The 16276-nt window shown below is 40.6% G+C and overlaps 1 pseudogene; it reads right to left on the bottom strand.

The window, feature by feature from the left end:
- Nucleotides 1-15073: 15073 nt before the first annotated feature.
- On the bottom strand, nt 15074-16031 carry LOC125934788 (olfactory receptor 56-like; annotated as a pseudogene).
- Between the last annotated feature and the right edge of the window lie 245 nt (nt 16032-16276).

Below are 16276 nucleotides of genomic sequence, written 5' to 3' on the forward strand. Positions count from 1 at the left end.
CTTGGGGCACTCCCCATTCACAGGTAGGAAATGCTTGATGCCTTCCATGAGGACTGTGGAAAGGTTTTAAAGAAATGCATTAGGATTGGTTAAAATGGGAAGAAAATGGGTTCTGAAAAAAGGGACACACATGCGCATGCGCGCGCACACACACACACACACACACACACACACACACAGCACATACAAAACCTAGAAGAGTAAGCTTCATCCCAAAACCTTGTTGGAATCATTAGTGGTTAAGAAAAAGTCTTCCAGAAACAACAATTGTAGCACAGAGAGATCATATATCTTATTCAAAAGGAAGGCAAGGTGGCCTTCCTTGCCACCTTTCTAGGACTCAGGAAAAAGCCTCTCGCTCATGGATGAAACCCCTCACTGGACCAGGGACAACATTTGAGTGAAAGTTTTATTCCCTCACTTCTCACTGCTACCCATTGTTCTTCCCCTCTGCTGTGACTAGGGAAATTTGCTTCTATTTTCACAAATCCTTGGAGACCCCTCCTCTGTCACATCTCTTTCCCTAGTCTCTGGCAATTAAACCTCCTAGGGAAGGCAGCCTCCTGCGAAGTTCTCTGCTCACCTCAGCTACACCAACAAACAAACTCTCTCCCAGGAGAAGGAGGAGGGGAAAACGGGGGAGGGTTTCTATGGTTCAACCTGGGAAGAATTGACTCTCCCTCCATTCCATAAAAAGAATAGGAAACATTGGCTTTTGTTCTGTGTTCTGTGTTGTGTGTTTTGTTCTGTGTTATGTCCCACTTGGAAATATCCACTAAATACTGTATGTAAGCAAAGGGAATTTTCCAGAGACTTCAAGAGTGTCACTCCTCTACATCTTTCTGCCTCCTCCCAATACCTCAGCCTAATGAGGAAGCAACCATCCAAGGTCCCATTGACGCTTCTTATCTCAGAGCTCAATTCCACTGGAATTCAAAGAAGTCTTCAAGAGGTCAAGGGTTCAACAAACACCCTGCCATGACCAAGAGTTCATCTTTCTCTGACATTGACCACCTCCTACTACTCTCCTGTCAGCTCCTACCCACTTGACTTTCTCTCCTATTAAGAAATTCACACAAATAAAGGTAGCATAGCACAGACACTTGACCTTGAAGTCAGACAGAGCTGGGTGGGAATCTTTTACAGATTTGACATTGGGCAAGGGATTAATCTGAACTGTTTTCTCATGTGTGAAATGATAATGTTGATGTTAACTACAAATATTCCTTGTGAGCATTAATTGAATAAAATATCTGAAGTGTTCTCCCTGTTTACAGGTTCTAAGAATTGTAGTTACTAGTGTCACTGCCCTCCCATCTCTCTTAAGCCCAAAAGCAGATACAAAATACAGACTTTAAAAAAATCGTTAATAAATATCACTAAATGAATAACTGAATCCAATAGCAAGCAACAAAACAAATGCTGAGGACAGGGAAGAATCTGATTTACAGAGTTACCACACTATAACATTCTAAATGTCCAGTTTTCTGTGTAAAATTACAAAGCATAAAAATAAAGGGCATAATCCATTCACAGAAAAAACGAGCTAAAACTGTCCTTGAGATAGCATAGATATTAGATTTACTAGACAAAAATTTAAATAAACTGACAAATATTCTCAAAGAGCTAATGGGGAGGAGTCTGAATATGTGAGTAGGAAGATGGTGACAAAGTAGGTGAACCCTACTCTCACCTCATCTCACAAATACAACTAGATAACTATCAAATCATCCTAAATACCACAGAAATTAATTAACCTGAAGACTGACAGAACAAACTCCAAAACTAAAGGGAAAGAAAAAGCCACTTTGAAGAAGATAGGGAGTATGGAGACATGGTTTAGGAAAGAAATGAATCATGGGTGCTACAGAGGGGAGGGAGCCATTATCACAAAGAAGGGCAAAAGAGAGAGGAGCACACAAGGGAATGCATGAAGAGAACATATCCCCAAAGATGATGGCTTAGAAAACAAGGGTCAGGGCACATGGGTGGCTCAGTTAGTTGAGTCTCATACTATTGATTTTGGTTCAGGTCCTGATCCCAGGGTTGTGGGATTGAACCCCTCATCAGGCTCCCCACTGACTATGGAACCTGCCTAAGATTCTGTCTCCTTCTTCCCTCTCCCCAGCTCATGTACTCTCTATCTCAAAAAAAAAAAAAGGAAAGAAAAAAAGAAAAGAAAATGAGAAGGGCTGAATTTCATGAATTATTGTAACCAGCAGAGCTTGAAGACTGTTGATTTAAAGGTCAGCAGGCTTGGCTGGGATAGAGCTCTGAGGGCACTGCCATACTCCTAGAGAAAAAAAGGCAAATAACCTGGAGGAAGATGGCATGGAAACATCTTTTTTTTAGTTTATTTACTTATTTTAAGAGAGTGAGAGAGAGCACATATGCACAAGTATGCATGCGCAAGCTAGGGAAGGTAGCAAGAGATAGAGAGAATCCCAAGCAGGCTCTGCACTGTCAGCACAGAGCCCCATACAGGATTTGAACTCATGAACTGTAAGATCATGACCTGAGGTGAAGTCAGACACTTAACCAACTGAACCACCTAGGCGTCCTGGAAACACCAATCTTAAGAAAGCCTAGGGTACACAGGGAGAGATTTTTGCTCTTCCTGGAGCCCTCCATAAGTGGCAATGTTCATGGAGAACCCATTCTGGGAACCAAGGAGCTAGCTGACACCATTTACTTCCCTGCCCATCACCAAAAAAAGAGAGCCACCTGTGGAAAACAGCACAGTACCAACAATGGCTGCATAACTTGCTTACATGAAGCCCCACACCCCTGCACTCTGGTGGGACTTCCCTTCCCAGTCATGTTTGCCTCAGTCCCAGCACAGCAGTACCTTCCTCCAGAAAGACCAGCACATGTTCTGCCCACACCACATTTCCCAACCAAAGGGTTCTTCTGGGCTTCTGTTCTAGTGGAAGTAGTATCAGGTCTCATGTAACAAGCATATCCGAGCACACCTAACTGAAACATGCCACATTCAGGCCAGGAACCAAACACTGCTTGTCAAGGAGAGCCTGTGCAGATGACTGGCATGAAGGATAGGGCAGCCAGAACACAACAGCAGACCACATGCAACGCACACTGGAGGCACTCCCTGAAGCCCAGGCCTTGGGCACTACATGACCTCTTCTTCATAAAGCCATTACATTCAGGAGCAGCAGACATAACCGGCTTTTCTAAAACAGAGAAGGGAGAGACCTAGACAACTTGCTAAGACAGAGCAATTTATCCAAATGAGAGAACAAGATAAGACCATGGCCAGATATCTAAGCAAAATAGATATAAGTAGCATATCTGATGGGGAATTGAAGCAACAATCATAAATATACTCCCTGGGCTTGAGAAAAGAATAGAAGACATCAATGAGACTCTTACCACAGAGATAAAAGAAGTTAAAAAAATCAATCAGACATGAAGAGTGCAATAAACAAGGTTGGAAACAAGCATGATGCAATGAAGAGCAGGCTGGAGGAAGCAGAGGAACAAATTACTGACTGAAAAGACAAATTAATGGGAAATGATGAAGCTGAATAAAAGAAAGAATTATAAAATGTGAGAATAGATTTAAGTAATTCAGTGACTCCATAAAACATAATAACTTGCATATTACGGAAGTCCCAGAAGAGGAAGGGAGACAAAAGGGGACAATTTATTTGAAGAAATAATAGCTGAAAACTTCCCTAATCTGGGGACGGAAACAGAAATGCAGATCCAGGAGGCACAAAGAATTCCCAAAATCAACAAAAGCAGGACAACACGAAGACGTATAGTAATTACATTTGCAAAATGTGGTCATAAAGAAAAAAATACTGGGAGACTCTCGGAAGATGGCAGCGTAGGAGGACACTGGGCTCACCTTGTCCTTCCGATTGCTTAGATTCCACCCATATCTGCCTAAATAACCCAGAAAACCACCAAAGACTAGCAGAATGGACTCTCCAGAGCCAAGCATAGACGAGAGGCCCATGGAAGATGATAGGAAAGGTGGAGAGGTGGTGCGTGCTACACGGACTGGTGGGAGGGAGCCGGGGTGGTGGAAGGGCAGCCCACCCAGCAAGGCAGAGCCCCCAAAGTCTGGCTTGCAAAAGCAGAGGGGCCAGACTCCGTGAGTTCTGACAGCCAGTGGGACAAACATCTGGAATGTTAAAAGTAAACAGCTCTGCTCTTGGAGAGTGGGGAGAGTGAGAGGACACTGGGAGGGAAGTTGTTGAGCCCCAGAAGACAGAGCTCAGTTTGGAGGGGGAACAAAGGTGCTGGCCAGCGCCATCTCCCTCTCCCATCCCCCAGCCAAAATTCCAAACAGAACCAGTTCCTGTCACTGAACTTGCTTACACCGCACAAACACCCAATGCTGTGTTTCTGTGGATCCATCCCTCTGATGGGACTACCTCCCTCCTGGTGCTGCATGGCCCCTCCCAAAGGGGACCGCCCACAGCAAAGCGAGCTAAGCCTGCCCCTCCTGCCCCTGTGCACCTTGCGGACCCACCCCGGCTAATACACCAGATCCCATTGAAGCAACACCACAAGCCTAGCAATGTGCAAGTAGCCAAGACAGGGGCCACACCACTCCACAGTGAGTCCTGTCCCTGGGAGAGGGGAAGATAAGGTACACACCAGTCTGACTGTGGCCCCAGCAGTGGCCTGGGAGCAGACATCAGGGCTGACTGTGGCCCCACCCACCAACACAACTTACTCCAGACAGCACAGGGGAAGTGCCCTGCAGTTTAGAGCCACCACAGGGAATACCCAAAATGATGACATGGAAAAAATCTCAAAAGAAACTGCAGGAAGTAACAACCGCTAATATATTAATCAAAAATAATTTAAGCAATATAACAGAATAAGAATTTAAGAATAATAGTCATAAAATTAATCGTTGGGCTTGAAAAAGCACAGAAGACAGCAGAGAATCTATTGCTACAGATATCAAGGGACTAAGATAGTCATAAGGAGCTTAAAAAATGCTATAAATGAGGTGCAAAATAAAATGGAGGCAGCCATAGCATGGATTGAAGAGGCAGAGGAGAGAATAGGTGAATTAGAAGATAAAATTATAGAAAAAGAGGAAGCTGAGAAAAAGAGAGATTAAAGAAATCTAGGAGTATGAGGAGAGAAGTAGAGAACTAAGTGATGCAATCAAAGGAACAATATCCATATCATAGGAATTCCAGAAGAAGAAGAGAGAGAGAAAAGGGCTGAAGGTGTACTTGAACAAATCATAGCTGAGAACTTCCCTGATCTGGGGAAGGAAAAAGACATTGAAATCCAAGAGGCACAGAGAACTCTCTTCAGACATAACTTGAATTGATCTTCTGTATGACATATCATAGTGAAACTGGAAAAATACAAGGATAAAGAGAGAATTCTGAAAGCAGCTAGGGATAAATACACTCTAATTTGCAAAGGTAGACCCATAAGAGGAGTCACAGACCTATCTACTGAAAGTTGGCAGGCCAGAAAGTAATGGCAGGAAATCTTCAATGTGATGAACAGAAAAAATATGCAGCCGACAACCCTTTATCCAGCAAGCCTGTCATTCAGAATAGAAGGAGAGATAAAGGTCTTCCCAAACAAACAAAAACTGAAGGAATTCATCACCAAGAAACCAGCCCTACAAGAGATCCTAAGGGGTACTCTGTGAGTGAAATGTTGCAAAGACAACAAAGTACCAGAGACATTGCTACGAGCATGAAACCTACAGCCATCACAGTGACTCTAAACCCATATCTTTCTATAATAACACTGAATGTAAATGAACTAAATGCTCCAACCTAAAGACATATGTTATCAGAATGGATTAAAAAAAAAACAAGACCCATCTATTTTCTGTCTACAAGAGACTCATTTTAGACCTGAGGACACCTTCAGATTGAAAGTGAGGATATGGAGAACTATCTATCATGCTACTGGAAGTCACAAGAAAGCTGGAGTAGCCATACTTATATCAGACAAACTAGACTTTAAATTAAAGGCTGTAACAAGAGATGAAGAAGGGCATCATATAATAATCACAGGGTCTATCCATCAAGAAGAGCTAATAATTATCAATGTTTATGCACCAACTACAGGAGCCCCCAAATATATAAAACAATTAATCACAAAAATAAGCAACCTTATTGAGAAGATTGTGATAACTGCAGGGGACTTTAATTCTCCATGTACAACAATGGATAGATCATCTAGACACAGGATCAATAAAGAAACAAGGGCCCTGGATGATACATTGGATCAGATGGACTTGACAGATATATTTAGAACTCTGCATCCCAAAGCAACAGAATATACTTTCTTCTCGAGTGCACATGGAACATTCTCCAAGATAGATCACATACTGGGTCACAAAACAGCCCTTCATAAGTATACAAGAATTGAGATCATACCATGCATACTTCCAGACCACAATGCTATGAAGCTTGAAATCAACCACAGGAAAAAGTCTGGAAAACCTCCAAAAGCATGGATGTTAAAGAACACCCTACTAAAGAATGAATGGGTCAACCAGGCAATTAGAGAAGAAATTTAAAAATACATGGAAACAAATGAAAATGAAAATAAAACAATCCAAACGCTTTGGGATGTAGCGAAGGCAGTCCTGAGAGGAAAATACATTGCAATCCAGGCCTATCTCAAAAACAAGAAAAATCCCAAATACAAACTCTAACAGCACACCTAAAGGAAATATAAGCAGAGCAACAAAGACACCCCAAACCCAGCAGAAGAAGAGAAATAATAAAATCAGAGCAGAAATAAACAATATAGAATCTAAAAAAAAAAAACAAAACAAAACAAAAAACAAAAAACAAAAAACATTACAACAGATCAAAGAAACCAAGAGTTGTTTTTTTGAAAAAAATAAACAAAATTGATAAACCTCTAGCCAGGCTTCTCAAAAAGAAAAGGGAGATGACCGAAAGAGATAAAATCATGAATGAAAACGGAACTTTTACAACCAATCCCTCAGAAATAAAAGCAATTATCAGGGAATAGTATAAAAAATTATATGCCAACAAACTGGACAACATGGAAGAAATGGACAAGTTCCTAAGCACCCATGCACTTCCAAAACTCAAAAAGGAAGAAATAGAAAACTTGAACACACCCATAACCAATGAAGAAATTGAATCGGTTATCAAAAATCTCCCAACCAATAAGAGTCCAGGACCAGATGGCTTCCCTGGGGAATTCTACCAGACATTTAAAGCAGAGATAATACCTAACCTTCTCAAGCTGTTCTAAAAAATGGAAAGGGAAGGAAAAATTCCAGACTTATTCTATGAAGCCAGCATTATTTTGATTCCTAAACCAGACAGAGACCCAGCAAAAAAAGAGAACGACACGCCAATATCCGTGATGAATACGGATGCAAAAATTCGCAATAAGATACTAGCAAATCAAATTCAACAGCATATAAAAAGAATTATACACCATGAACAAGTGGGATTCATTCCTGGGCTACAGGGATGGTTCAACATTTGCAAATTAAACAATGTGATATATCACATTAATAAAAGGAAAGAAAAGAACCATATGATCTGGTCTATCGATGCAGAAAAAGCATTTGACAAAATTCAGCATCCTTTCTTATAAAAATCCTCAAGAAAGTCGGGATAGAAAGAACATACTTAAACATCATAAAATCCATTTATGAAAAGCCCACAGCTACTATCATCCTCAATAGGAAAAAACTGAGAGCTTTCCTCGTGACATCAGGAACAGAGCAGGGATGTCCACTCTCACCACTGTTGTTTAACATAGTGTTGGAAGTTCTAGCATCAGCAATCGGACAACAAAAGGAAATCAAAGGCATCAAAATTGGAAAAATGAAGTCAAGCTTTCACTTTTTGCAGATGACATGATATTATACATGGAAAATCCGATAGACTCCACCAAAAGTCTGCTAGAACTGATACGTGAATTCAGTAAAGTCGCAGGATACAAAATCAATGTACAGAAATCAGTTGCATTCTTACACACTAATAATGAAGCAAAAGAAAGACAAATAAAGAAACTGATCCCATTCACAATTGCACCAAGAATCATAAAATACCTAGGAATAAACCTAACAAAAGATGTAAAAGATCTGTATGCTAAAAACTATAGAAAGCTTATGAAGGAAATTGAAGAAGATGCAAAGAAATGGAAAAACATTCCATGTTCATGGATTGGAAGAATAAATATTGTCAAAATGTCAATGCTACCCAAAGCTATCTACACATTCAATGCAATCCCAATCAAAATTGCACCAGCATTCTTCTCGAAGCTAGAACAAGCAATCCTAAAATTCATATGGAACCACAAAAGTCCCCGAATAGCCAAAGTAATTTTGAAGAAGAAGACCAAAGCGGGAGGCATCACAATCCCAGACTTTAGCCTCTACTACAAAGCTGTAATCATCAAGACAGCATGGTATTGGCACAAAAACAGACATATAGACCAATGGAATAGAATAGAAACCCCAGAACTAGACTCACAAAAGTATAGCCAACTAATCTTTGACAAAGCAGGAAAGAACATCCAATGGAAAAAAGACAGTCTCTAACAAATGGTGCTGGGAGAACTGGACAGCAACATGCAGAAGGTTGAAACTAGACCACTTTCTCACAACATTCACAAAAATAAACTCAAAATGGATGAAGGACCTGACTGTGAGACAGGAAACCATCAAAACCCTAGAGAAGAAAGCAGGAAAAGACCTCTCTGACCTCAGCCGTAGCAATTTCTTACTTGACACATCTCCAAAGTCAAGGGAATTAAAAGCAAAAATGAACTATTGGGACCTCATGAAGATAAAAAGCTTCTTCACAGCAAAGGAAACAATCAACAAAACTAAAAGGCAACTAACGGAATGGGAACAGATATTTGCAAATGACATATCGGACAAAGGGCTAGTATCCAAAATCTATAAGGAGCTCACCAAACTCCACACCCGAAAAACAGATAACCCAGTGAAGAAATGGGCAGCTAACATGAACAGACACTTCTCTAAAGAAGACATTCGGATGGCCAACAGACACATGAAAAGATGCTCAACGTCGCTCCTCATCAGGGAAATACAAATCAAAACCACACTCAGATATCACTTCGCACCAAAGTGGCCAAAATGAACAAAACAGGAGACTATAGATGCTGGTGAGGATGTGTAGAAATGGGAACCCTCTTGCACTGTTGGTGGGAATGCAAACTGGTGCAGCCACTCTGGAAAACAGTGTGGAGATTCCTCAGAAAATTAAAAATAGACCTACCCTATGACCCAGCCATAGCACTGCTAGGAATTTACCCAAGGGATACAGGAGTACTGATGCATAGGGGCACTTGTACCCTAATGCTTATAGCAGAACTCTCAACGATAGCCAAATTGTGGAAAGAGCCTAAATGTCCATCAACTGATGAATGGATAAAGAAATTGTGGTTTATATACACAATGGAATACTACATGGTAATGAGAAAGAATGAAATATGGCCCTTTGTAGCAACATGGATGGAACTGGAGAGTGTGATGCTAAGTGAAATAAGCCATACAGAGAAAGACAGATACCATATGGTTTCATTCTTATGTGAATCCTGAGAAACTTAACAGAAACCCATGGGGGAGGGAAAGGAAAAAGAAAAGAGTTTAGAGTGGGAGAGAGCCAAAGCATAAGAGACTCTTAAAAACTGAAAACAAACTGAAGGTTGATGGGGGGTGGGAGGGAGGGGAGGGTGGATGATGGGTATTGAAGAGGGCATCTTTTGGGATGAGCACTGGGTGTTGTATGGAAACCAATTTGACAATAAATTTCATTTAAAAAAAAGTCAATACTACCCAAAGCTTTCTACACATTCAATGCAATCCCAATCAAAATTGCACCAGCATTCTTCTTGAAGCTAGAACAAGCAATCCTCAAATTTGTATGGAACCCTGAAGACCCCAAATAGCCAAAGTAATTTTGAAGAAGACCAAAGCAGGAGGCATCACAATCCCAGACTTTAGCCTCCAGTGCAAAGCTGTAATCATCAAGACAGCATGGTATTGGCACAAAAACAGACACAGAGACGAGTGGAATAGAATAGAAAACCCAGAATTAGACCCACAAAAGTATGGCCAACTAATCTTTGACAAAGCAGGAAAGAACATCCAATAGAAAAAAAGTCTCTTTAACAAATGGTGCTGGGAGAATTGGACAGCAACATGCAGAAGGATGAAACTAGACCACTTTCTTACACCATTCACAAAAATAAACTCAAAATGGATAAAGGACCTGAATGTGAGACAGGAAACCATCAAAACCCTAGAAGGAAAGCAGGAAAAAACCTCTCTGACCTCAGCTGCAGAAATTTCTTACTTGACACATGCCCAAAGGCAAGGCAATTAAAAGCAAAAATGAACTATTGGGACCTCACAAAGATAAAAAGCTTCTGCACTGCAAAGGAAAGAATCAAAAAAACTAAAAGACAACCAACAGAATGGGAAAAGATATTTGTAAATGACATATTGTACAAAGGGCTACTATCCAAAATCTATAAAGAGCTCCACACCTGAAAAATAAATAACCCAGTGAAGAAATGGGAAGAAAACATGAATAGACACTTATCTAAAGAAGACATCTGGATGGCCAACAGACACATGAAAAGATGCTCAATTGTCGCTCCTCATCAGGGAAATACAAATCAAAACCACACTCAGATACCACCTCATGCTGGTCGAGTGGCTAAAATGAATAAATCAGGAGACTATAGATGCTGGAGAGGATGTGGAGAAACGGGAACCCTCTTGTACTGTTGGTGGGAATGCAAACTGGTGCAGCCACTCTGGAAAACAGTGTGGAGGTTCCTCAAAAAATTAACAATAGATTTACCCTATGACCCAGCAATAGCACTGCTAGGAAATTACCCAAGGGATACAGGAGTGCTGATACATAGGGTCACTTTTATCCCAATGTTTATGGCAGCACTTTCAACAATAGCCAAATTATGGAAAGAGCCTAAATGTCCATCAACTGATGAATGGATAAAGAAATTCTGGTTTAGGGGCGCCTGGGTGGCTCAGTCAGTTAAGCGTCTGACTTCAGCTCAGGTCATGATCTCCTGGTTCATTGTTTCGAGCCCTGCATCAGGCTGTGTGCTGACAGCTTGGAGCCTGGAGCCTGCTTCGGATTCTGTGTCTCCCTCTCTCCCTGCCCCTCCCCTGCTTGCTCTGTTTCTCTCTCTCAAAAATAAACATTTAAAAAAAAATTTTTTTAAAGAAATTCTGGTTTATATACACAACGGAATACTACATGGCAATGAGAAAGAATGAAATATGGCCTTTGGTAGCAAGGTGGATGGAACTGGAGAATGTTATGTTAAGTGAAATAAGTCATACAGAGAAAGACAGATACCATATGTTTTCACTCTTATGTGGATCCTGAGAAACTTAACAGAAGACCATGGAGGAGGGGAAGAAAAAAAAAAAGAGGTTAGAGAGGGAGGGAGCCAAAACATAAGAGACTCTTAAAAACTGAGAACAAACTGAAGGTTGGTGGGGGGGGGGGTGCAAGGGAGGGGAGGGTGGGTGATGGGTATTGAGGAGGACACCTGTTGGGAGGAGCACTGAGTGTTGTATGGAAACCATTTTGACAATAAATTTGATATTTAAAAAAAAAGAAAGTGAGAGGGTGAAGAAACGTTTATCATGCAAATGGATATCAAAGAAAGCCAAAGTAGCAATACATGTCTTGGACAAAAAAGACTTTAAAACAAAGACCGGGGCACCTGGGTGGCTCAGTTGGTTGAGCATTTGACCTCAGCACAGGTCATGATCTCACGGTTTGTGAGTTTGATCCCCGCATGGGGATCTGCGCTGAACACTTGCTCAGAGCCTGGAGCCTGCTTCAGATTCTGTGCCTCGTCCTCTCCCTCTCCCCCACTCATGCTTTGTCTCACTTTGTCTCTCAAAAATCAATAAATGTAAAATTAAAAAAAATTTAAAACAAAGACTGTAACATGAGACAAAGAAGGGCACTGCATGATCATCATGGAGATAATCCAACAAGAAGATATAACAATTTTAAATATTTATTCCTCAAACATGGAAGCATCCAAATAAATAAAACAATTAATAAATTATGACAAGCGGGGCGCCTGGGTGGCTCAGTCGGTTAAGCAGCTGACTTCGGCTCAGGTCATGATCTCGCGGTCCGTGAGTTCGAGCTCCGCGTCGGGCTCTGTGCTGACAGCTCAGAGCCTGGATCCTGTTTCAGATTCTGTGTCTCCCTCTCTCTGACCCTCCCCGTTCATGCTCTGTCTCTTTCTGTCTCAAAAATAAATAAACATTAAAAAAAATATATGACAAGCACTGGGTATTGCATATATATGTGATGAATCACTGAATTCTACTCCTGAAACCAATATTGCAGTGTATGTTATCTAACCAGAATTTAAATAAAAATTAAAAAAATAATAATAATAAACATGAAAGAACTAATTGACAGTAATACAATAATAGTAGGGGAGTTTAATACCCCACTTACATCAATGGACATATCATCAAAACAGAAAATAAACAAGTAAACAATGGCCTTTTTAAAAAATATAATTGTCAATTTAGCTAACATGCAGTGTATGCAGTGTGCTCTTGGCTTCAGGAGTAGATTCCCATGGTTCATCGCTTACAACACTCGGTACTCTCCCAGCAAGTGCCCTCCTCAATGCCTATCACCTATTTTCCCCTCCCCCATGGTCAATGGAGCTTTTCCTGTATGGTCAAGAATAAGACAGGGATGACCACTCTCACCAGTATTATTTAACATAGTCCTGGATGTTCTAACCACAGCAATCAGACAACAAAAAGAAATATAAGGAATCCAAACTATTAAGGAATTAATAAAACTTTTATTGTTTGCAGATCACGTGATACTCTACATAGAAAACTCAAAAGACTCACCCCCCCAAAAAAAAAAACTGCTAAAAGCGACACACAAATCCAGTAAATTTGCAGGATACAAAGTCAATGTACAGAAATATCTTGCATCTCTATACAACAATAATGAAGCAAGAGAAAGAGAAATTAAGGAATAAATCCGACTTATAATTGAACCAAAAAACCATAAGATACCTAGGAATAAATCTAACCAAAGGGGTAAAACACCTTTACTCTGAATAGCATAAAACACTGATGAAAGGAACTGAAGATGACACAAAGAAATTTAAATACATTTCATGCTCATAGATTGGGAGAACAAATATTGTTAAAATGACTATATTACCCAAAGAAATCTACACATTTAATGCAATCCCCTATCAAAATACTAACAATGCTTTTCAAGGATCTATAACAACAACAAGGAGGATAGGTTAAATAGGTGATGAGGATTAAGGAATGCACTTGTGATCAGGACTGACTGTGGTATGTAGGTGTTGAATCACTATATTGTATACGTGAAACTAATATTACACAGCATGTTAACTAAAAGGAATTTATATTAAAAGCTATTAAAAGAGAAACTAGTTACATATTGTTATGTTGATGTTGCTTATTAACAGAAATTCAAAAACTGGTAAAATGGTCTGGAAGTTGAATAGACAAAAGAGTAGACAGTACCAATTGTTAAGCTACTGCCTCAGTTCCAAACACACACTCTACATTCCAAACTGTGATGCTGCTGCTGCCTTGTCACCAAGGTGTGAATTTGGATATGGCAGTAAGGATTCTAGAAGTCTGTAAGCCAGGACGAGGGAAAAAACTTCTTCATGATTTTCAGTTTTCCTTTCAAGATTTTCCCAGTAGTGTGTCTTCATCATTCATTCTTCATCTTGGTGTTGGCTCCACTTTGCAAATTTTATTTCACGATCACAGAACCAGTCTCACCGTGTCCCTTAGAGAAACCTGCTCTAGCTGAGCAGCACCTAAGCCTTAGTAATCTGGGGACAGAGACTCCTGTGAACTAGGATACCAGAACTAACTTTATGTCACCTACTTGTCAGAAGTCTGGGACCCAGCTCTGCAAGCTCCTCTTCTTCCTTTGGACTCTGGAGGAACTCCATAAGTTGGATCAGGGCAGCCTTCTCTGAGGTACAGGAGACTTCTGCATAGGGTCCCTTCTGAGGTATGAATACCCGCTAGTGAGTGCCCACTCCTCTGAGGTTTGGGCTCCAAGTTGCCAAGTTTTAAAATCCTTACCTTACCTTTCCCTTTACATCCCCAGGTCAAGGAATTGTGGAAAAATTTCCTTCTATAATCCTTAACATTATCGTTTTGCCACTTCAGTTCTCAAATATCTAGTTAACAACTTTTTGTATTATGTTTTCTCTGGTAAAATAACCAATGTGGTTTTATTCCTGACTAGACACTGACTGATATACAAATTTTAAAATAATGGCTTAAATTCTGTATTTATTTCTGTTCTGATGTTCATCTTTTTAAAGAAATATAGTTTTACTGCTGCCACACTTGAAGTATAGAAATAATCACAGCTACCACAGCGCACTTAACATGAGAATAGTGCTTTAAAAATGCTTTCATGCATATTATCTCATTTGATATCTTCTTCTTGCATTCATTCAATAAGATTTTATTGAACCACTGCTATTTATAATAAACAGATTCATATACTGGAAAACTGTAGGTATATATTTACATTTCCTAAAGGAAGCTTCATAAGGCCTCTAATGCAGCATGGCAGAAGGCTAGGAACCATACATGAAGAATCATAGAGACTCAATTTCTGCCATCTAGGAAGTTTCCACTTAAAATATCCATATTTGTCAAGTTGAATCATCAATTAAATAGTATAGAAGGTATGCAAAGGGAAGAGAACAGTGCCTAGCAATTAAAACACTCAATGAAACACAGTTATAAACAAGAAGCATGAAGAAATAGGTACATTTAATTCAAAACTTTATAAATGATTAATAATGGCAATAATATCAATGCATTTCTTCTTCATGAGGCTTTAGATTTACAGATACTGATCCCTGTGAGGTAGCACAGGTCTCATGATTCTCTTCTACTGATGAGGAAACAGACACTCACAAGGGGTGAATGACTTACCAATGTTATGCAACCAAGAGGAGGCAACACCAGGCACTAGATCCCCTCTATTCAGTGCTGGCTGCCAATCCTGCAATGGTTCAGACCTTTCCTCAGGGCTTCCATCACGTCCTGATTCCTCAAGCTATAAATGAGGGGGTTGAGCATAGAAGTAAGGACCGTGTAGAAGATAGAGACAACCTTGTCATGACTAGGGGCCCGGTAGCGCCGAGGCCTCAGGTAGATGAACATGGCTGCCCTGTAGAAGAGGGAGACAGCTGCTAGGTGGGAGGAACAGGTGACCAGGGTCTTTTTACGGGCCTGAGCAGAGTGCATGCGGAGCACAGCCCTCAGGCCGTGAGCATAGGAGGCCACTATGATGGAAAAGGGAAGGAGCAGCATGAAGACACAGAAGCAAAGAGCAGAGTGTCAAAAAGGGTTGTGTCCATTCAGGCCAGTTTTAATAAAGCTGGTACCTCACAGAAGAAGTAATCCACATTCCTTGAACCACAGTAAGGTAAGCTCATGGCTGCCACCATCTGGATAATTCCATCTAGTATCCCAAAGGCCCAGGAACTCCCAGAAATCTGGAGACAGACTCTCTGACTCATGAGGACAGGATAGTGAAGTGAGTGGCTGATTGCCACATAACAATCATAGGCCATGAGTCCCAGCAAAATTCCCTCAGATCCCACAAGAGAGACAAAAAAAACCAATTTGTATGCCACAACCCACAAAGGAGATGGACTTCCTGCCAGAGAGAAAAGTTGACCGCCATCTTTGGCATGATATTACAGATCAAAATAAGATCCATAAGGGAGAGCTGACTGAGGAAGAAGTACATGGGTGTGTGAAGCCGAGGATCTATGTAGATGAGGAAGATGAGGAGGACATTCCTACAGAGGGCCACAGTGAAGACTACCATAACCACAGAGAAGAGGACACCAGTCTGGCTATGGGAAAAGATGCCCAAGAGGGTGAAGCCATCTATAGATGATCGATTCAACCATATCCCCATGGCTCAGTTGTTCACAATCACCTGAGAACATGAACAGAGAAATTCTGGGTTTGAGTGACATGTCTTTGTGCATCTCTGATTTCTTCTTCAGTCAGTTGTATCTTTTTGAATTTATCGAAGCTCAAAAACATGTCCTTTGAGACATAAAAGAGGGTGCTCTTTCATATTCCCATAACACAGATTATATGACCTTTGCCAGCTCATAGAATTGGATCACATATCTACATTTGTATGTATCCATACCAAAAATAATAGGA

The sequence above is a fragment of the Panthera uncia genome (assembly GCF_023721935.1).
Source record: "Panthera uncia isolate 11264 chromosome A1 unlocalized genomic scaffold, Puncia_PCG_1.0 HiC_scaffold_17, whole genome shotgun sequence".
NCBI lineage: Eukaryota > Metazoa > Chordata > Mammalia > Carnivora > Felidae > Panthera > Panthera uncia.